The sequence below is a fragment of the Malurus melanocephalus genome, unplaced genomic scaffold (assembly GCF_030028575.1).
Source record: "Malurus melanocephalus ecotype Western Australia unplaced genomic scaffold, MMel_1.1 scaffold_545, whole genome shotgun sequence".
Taxonomy (NCBI): domain Eukaryota; kingdom Metazoa; phylum Chordata; class Aves; order Passeriformes; family Maluridae; genus Malurus; species Malurus melanocephalus.
The window spans coordinates 284,260-290,457 of record NW_026623777.1 but is presented as its reverse complement, the minus strand read 5'-3'; the positions used below and the strand labels follow the sequence as shown (position 1 = coordinate 290,457).

Here is a 6,198-nt window from a genome sequence, read left to right as displayed (position 1 = left end):
ACAGCCGTGCAATTTATGAAACAATTTTCTGAACTGACACAAACAGCTGGCTGCATAGGTGACAGCTGTAGGAATTTGTAGCACCCAGTGAAAGGGGAAAATCAAATACCAAGCAGAAGGCCAGGAGTTCAGATCTGAATGTGAACTCGTTCACATAAATTATCCAAGCCCAAATATCACATTCCATCTGAAGTTCTTTCAGTTCACCTAGGATGGAAATGAGACCTGGAGCAGTAAGCTCCTGTGTCAGGATGCTCACTCCTTTAGGGCCTCTAACAGGAGAGAAGCAATGRCAATTCAAGTGTCCAAGCAGATCCCGTGTCTGACCCACGGCTGGGGTGAATGATGACATGGGGCTGATTAGCACTGACTATATATTTACCACCAAGAAGCCAAGCCCAACACAAGCTCTGTATTTTTGTTTAATCAGCTCAGATTGCTACTTGAAATTGTTTCCCAGGTCAGCCATAAAGACAATTAATATGGCACAAGGTGCCATAAGGACAATCAATGAAAATGGCCTGATAACAAGCACATACAATAGGTGAATGYGTATGAAARAGAGATTGAACTATGAATAAGCAGAAACAAAAAGCTACCCAGTATCTTGTAAAGTTCTTKTTTAAGCAGAGGGCTTCTTCAGCTAGACAGGGTATCAGCAGAGAACATGGCATTCCATCATGAATTCCTCCCTTTGCTTTTAGCAACTGCCTTCAGAGCTGGCATTTGTTTGTGCAATTCCTTCTGTGCTGCTCCACTGGTGCACCAGTTTAGAGGGCAAGGGCACTGCACATCCCTGACAGCACTAACAGATGGGGCTCACCTCAGCCCATGACACAGATTATGGTCTTTGCAATACACTCTTATCCGATTACCCGCAAAAAAGAATTCCACTATCTGCCAAACACGAGTCTTCTCAAACAGAGGGGGAAATTTATCTTCTRCTCCTGCTCCACCTTCTGCTTTGCAGTTTACAAAACTGTTAATTTTTTTTTTAACTCCATCGTATATGATTTGCACATCATAGGCTAAGAAAAAAAACTTACAAGATTTATAACCCATCCAATTGGCTATGGGAGTCACCTATTCAGGGAAGAAAATGACAAAATATCTTATCTGAGCCAGGTATTTTAATGTTCTTAGTCTTCTAAAGGTAACAATATATAATAAAACTATCATAGTTCCAGCAAAGAATTTCTTCTTGATAGCTAATCTAATCCTGCCCTCTTTCAGTTTAAAGCCATTACCCCTTGTCCTGTCACTACCTGCGCTTGCAAAAGGCCYCTCTCCTACAATCTTGTAGCCCTTTTTGGTATTGGAAGGGTGGTCTAAGCTCTGTTGAATCTCCATAAAACTATTTAAAGTTTACAAAACATCCTTGCTTATTCCCAACAAAAATTTCATGGGGCTTTGGAAATTCTACTTTGATGCTTGGTGATGGTAGCAATACAGAACRATGAACTGTACCACCCCTTTGGGCATTACTGCAATCTAAACAGGCAATAAGCTGCAAGCTTAAAAGGTCTGAGAAGGATTTACCATGGACCAACAGATCCAAAGAAACTGCTTTTTAGGAAGCCAAAAATCCCCTACACACACTTAYAGTGCCAGGCACGGTCGTTTTTTAAACTGAATTGGTAATGTCCTCTTGGCTGAATGCAGCAATTGGAGAAACAGCTGCCATAATTTCACTGGAAGATGGCAGAGGAGATGCCAGAGCCAAGAACAAAAAGTTTAAATCTAGTCCATATATTTCAATCACWCAATTCCATAAAACACCTGCCTCACCAGCTGTTCCCACCACAGCTCTGGGAGGCCAAAAGCAAGAAGAAACAAACCCAAGTTTCCTCCTAGTTACATCAGTGTTATTGGGACACTGAAATAAGRACAATCAGAATTTGAACTGAACATAAGCTAGGGCACTAGTGTCTGCTAACTTGTGTTGTGGTACCACCTACCTTTCCCAGCACAGAAYGGGGTTGCTCCTATTCCTCTCCCCACATGGTAAATTGCCCACAAAAATTTGGARGAGATAATGAAAACCCTGAAAACATAACCCTACAAAACACACGGTTATCAACCCAGAGCAGGAAGGGGGCTCGATAGCACACACAGCTCAGATTTAAGGACAGGTCTGAATTTTTTTCCTTTCATGGAACTAGGAGTCCAAAAGATAATTTTGGGGAAGTTTTTACTTGCTTGTAAACGTAACTCTGCATAGATGAAAGAGTTAGTCATCTTCTCCATGTCAAAAATAAACCCAGCAATTTCCAGAATGTGTCACAATACAATATTAACTGTGTATCTGCCCAGTCACTGAATCAGGGCACACTCAATAGCCTTAATTTAGAATATCTATATTTTCCTGAATCAGTCTAACGTACCCTGAACTATGAATAGCACTACTGAAAGAGCCAGTTTGCAGTATAAACACCTCTAAAACTGGTCCCAGTGATGAGAAACAGTGTGCCCTCCCTGCACAGCTGAGCTGCCAGACACAGAGCAGAGCCTGCATTTACCAAATTCAGAGGATTCTCACACAGAAAGAGCTTGAACAGAAAAGCTCATCCAAGAATTTGCTGAGGCATGAAATGCACATGCCAAACTCCTATGACACAGGTACATGTTCAATATAGAGCTGGGCTCACCCAGGCAGCACAGACATGAACCCCCAGCCCTTCTGTAGCTCCTCAGCTCCAGAACATGTGAGCAAGCTGAGAAMGCAGCAGCACCGGGGAGAGGCAGATCTCAGTTTCAGTCACCTGAAATTGTCCTCATTTAAGGCAGTCACAGCACACCATGCCCTTCAGAAGCAGAGCCTCTTCTTCCACTAGCACAGCAAGCTTTCCTGCTGACGCCAGGGAAATCAAAGGCAGGCAAAGGAACAGATAACAGGTTACCAAGGACTCGCACCAAATGTTACAGCCACGTGGAAGAGTCCCGATGGGAAATATATAGCATTGGAAGTTTTCCCTTGAGTTTTCAAGATACTAATTATAAAATACCAGAGCAACGAGACAGCTGGAGCCRATGCAAGGCATGTGCTGGAAGAGGTGAAAGACTTCAAGCATAGTCATGGAGAAACTGGATAGCAACCACCTCTCCTGTTTTATGGTTTCTTACACTTAAAGAACATCTCCAGCCAAAACACAGACTCTCTCATCTCCACAAGGAATGGGATATCAACACGAGACTAGAAAACCCCGCTTCAGCATMTCTGAGTAAAAACAAAACCTTTTCAAATCATCATCACAGATTACAACCTTCTAGATTCTAGACAAAACTGAAGGAAATCTGACCTCCCCACAAACAGCACCACCCTGATGTCAGGGATSTGCCCCACAACTTCAGAGCAACCATTAAGGCAATTAAGAACAAACACACAGAAGAAATTCAGACTTTGAAACAAATGACTTTTCATTTCTGCATACTTTTCTTTATACTAGTTGGTTAAAAATTCATCTAATTTTAGAGACAGGGCAGAAAAAATTACATCCCTTGCTGCAGATCACACAGCAAGAAGAAGTTGCAGCAGTCCCTTCAGAACTTCATTTCTCCACCACACACTCTAAACTGCATCTGCAGTGGCTTTTTCTTGTACTACTAAGATGCACCTGCGATATCTTTTTCTAGTACTAGAAAGAGAACGGTACTAACAAATGTCAAACAGCATTTTCAAAGCTGTATTTGTCAGGTAACAACTCTACAGGTCTGGTCAGCACAGGGAAGGGCATATTGCAGCAACRATACTGAAAAGGAAAACCGAATCAAAGGCATGAGTCAAATGCACTGGTCAKCCCTACCACAAAGCAGCCTCCCACAGACCTGAAGTAAGGAGAGACAGAGATGTAGGAAAAGAACACAGAGTTTCTCAACCCAAGGTTTTAGGCGAAAAAGACCATTGTGCCTGTGCTGTAAGGCAGTGYGTCCACTCACACAAGTGGTTTACGGAATACTGATATCTTCTGGTGTGTGTTGKTGGTGACCCCATCATCCCGCTGTGTGCTATTGTCCCGAGGGGGAGGCAGCACTGATAAGGAGGAGGTGGGGCAAGATTCCAGTCAGAGGGGYAAAATGGATAATTACTCCTTTGAGCAGCATACAAAATAGTTAAAAAGAGAAAATTTATTCTCTAAAGCTTGTATTTTCCAGCAGAGAACTGTAAAATTGTATGTTTCCCCAATTTCTAAGGAAGTGAAACCTGACAAAAACTGAGACTGACATAAGACTCAAGCAGAGTAAGATTTAAGATCAGGGTCATGCTGAGAGTTGAGTCAACACAGTTTTAATTCTTAAAACTTTTACTGACCTCACAATTCACAGAGAAAAACTGTGCGATACCTTTAGAATTAGCAGCAAAAGTCTATTGATGCTTCAGTGCAGTACTTTAGAAGCACATTTCTCAGAGCCTCCTCCAGAAAGGATAAACCCCACTGCTTTCAGACAAACACCTCAAACTAAGCATAAGTGGGCACACAGCTCCTTGGAGTGCTTGTGTCAAYGATAACAGCCACGAAATCCAGTTTGGCTGTCAGATAATCTGTTTTCCACCCATGTAATATAATTAGCACCCRACATGAAGTGGCAAAATGAGGGAAGCAAGGTGCCCTCTTTTCTCCCAGATCAAGGCACTTCATGAGCATCAATTAGATGTTAATTTTCCTGGGAGGCAAGCGTGACAAGTCTTATTAAGCCATTTTAAAGATTAGGGCACTGAGTCACAGAGAGATTAAGAACTTCCTCAAAACCAAAAGCAGAGTCAGAGAGGGGGCAGCTACACCCCAGCTGGGACTGGCAGCAGAGGACTGTGCTGCTCCACCTTACTGCAAGGTTTAGAGTCTCTAAAGAAAAAAGAAAGAACTCCTCCAGACTCCCATGAAGTTTCCTGCCCACGCTAACATGCCTCCGTTTTGASCTGCAAGGGACCATCTCTAGACACAAGAACGCAGTCCCGTTTCCCCACTCAGATCTCATTTTGGCCGAAGGTATCAACARGGCTGCCAATTGTAAACAGACCTCCAGATCTTTTGCAATAAGCTTGAGAGAGAACTTAAAACTTTTTGATACTGGTTCAACCACACAGGCGTAGGGGCAAATAAATCTACAATCACCAGTCCACGAGCCAGCTATCCGAATTCAAGTCATATGCTGAATTTACACATGAAAAAAGGTGTGAACACATCAAGACAATCCCTATCACAGGTTAACAAACACTTCAAAGCGCCAAGAGAAACTCAGCAGTGCCATCCTCAATTAGCCCGAAAGGTGAGCAGAGAAGTATGTTACGCTGGTTAACTCACTCATTAGGACGAGTCCAAACTAATAGCCCACTGCAGGGTTGTAACACATTTAGAAAGCACTCGGCTGCCTTAATCGCAGGGTACTCACGGAGCGAAAAAATTATTTTGACTTTTCCTGCGTGGCCGCCCGAGTCAGCGCGGAGTCACCGCCCGGGACCGCGGGGTGCAGGGACAGCCCGGGCTGCGAGAGGGCTCCGGGAGGGCTCCAGTGGGGCAGGGCACAGCACAGCCCGCGGGGTCCCGGCACGGCACAGCCCGGCACGGCACAGCCCGCGGGGTCCCGGCACGGCACGGCCCGGCACGGCACAGCCCGGCACGGCACAGCCCGGCACGGCACAGCCCGGCACGGCACAGCCCGGCACGGCACCGCCCGGCACGGCACGACACAGCACAGCCTGCCTGGGGCAGAGCCCGGCTCAGGGCGCTCCCTCCCTCCCTGGCTCCGCTGTGAGGGTCCCCATTCCCGCCTCAGCCCGCGGGGTCCCCTCACGGCCCCGCTCCCCTCACGGCCCCGCCGCACCTGCTCCGCCCGTCCCGCGGACCCACGGCTGCAGCTGCGGCGTCGCTCCTCATGCTGCCGGCACTGCCCAGGCTCCGCTCAGCTCGCCGGGCTCGGGGCGGGGCAGCGGGGACCGCCCGGGACCGCCCCTGTCCGCCCTGGTCCGCCCCTGACCGCCCCAGCCTCAGCCTGACTGCCCCGGCCCCAGCCCGACCGCTCCTGTCCGCCCCTGTCCGCTCCAGCCCCAGCCCCAGCCCGACCACCCCTGTCCGCCTCAGCCCGGCTGCCCCTGTCCGCCCCGACCCGTGCGAGCCCCGGTCCCAGACCCGGTCCCAGCCCCGTGCGAGCCCCGGCGATCCCGCCATGCCCGGCACAAGGTGCGTGTCCCCGCGGTGCCGG

General features: G+C 47.4%; 1 protein-coding gene across 10 annotated transcripts in view; it reads right to left on the bottom strand.

The window, feature by feature from the left end:
- MICAL2 (microtubule associated monooxygenase, calponin and LIM domain containing 2) overlaps window positions 1-5,922 on the bottom strand; it is a 91,016-nt gene extending 85,094 nt beyond the window's left edge. For 4 of the 10 annotated variants that reach the window (XM_057381982.1, XM_057381989.1, XM_057381984.1 and 1 more), the window contains exon 1: window positions 5,821-5,920. The gene's annotated coding sequence lies outside the window, so the exon portion shown is untranslated. Of the gene's footprint in view, window positions 1-5,820 lie in introns of all 10 variants that reach the window. The other 6 variants (XM_057381985.1, XM_057381991.1, XM_057381992.1 and 3 more) reach the window with 3 other exon arrangements.
- Between the last annotated feature and the right edge of the window lie 276 nt (window positions 5,923-6,198).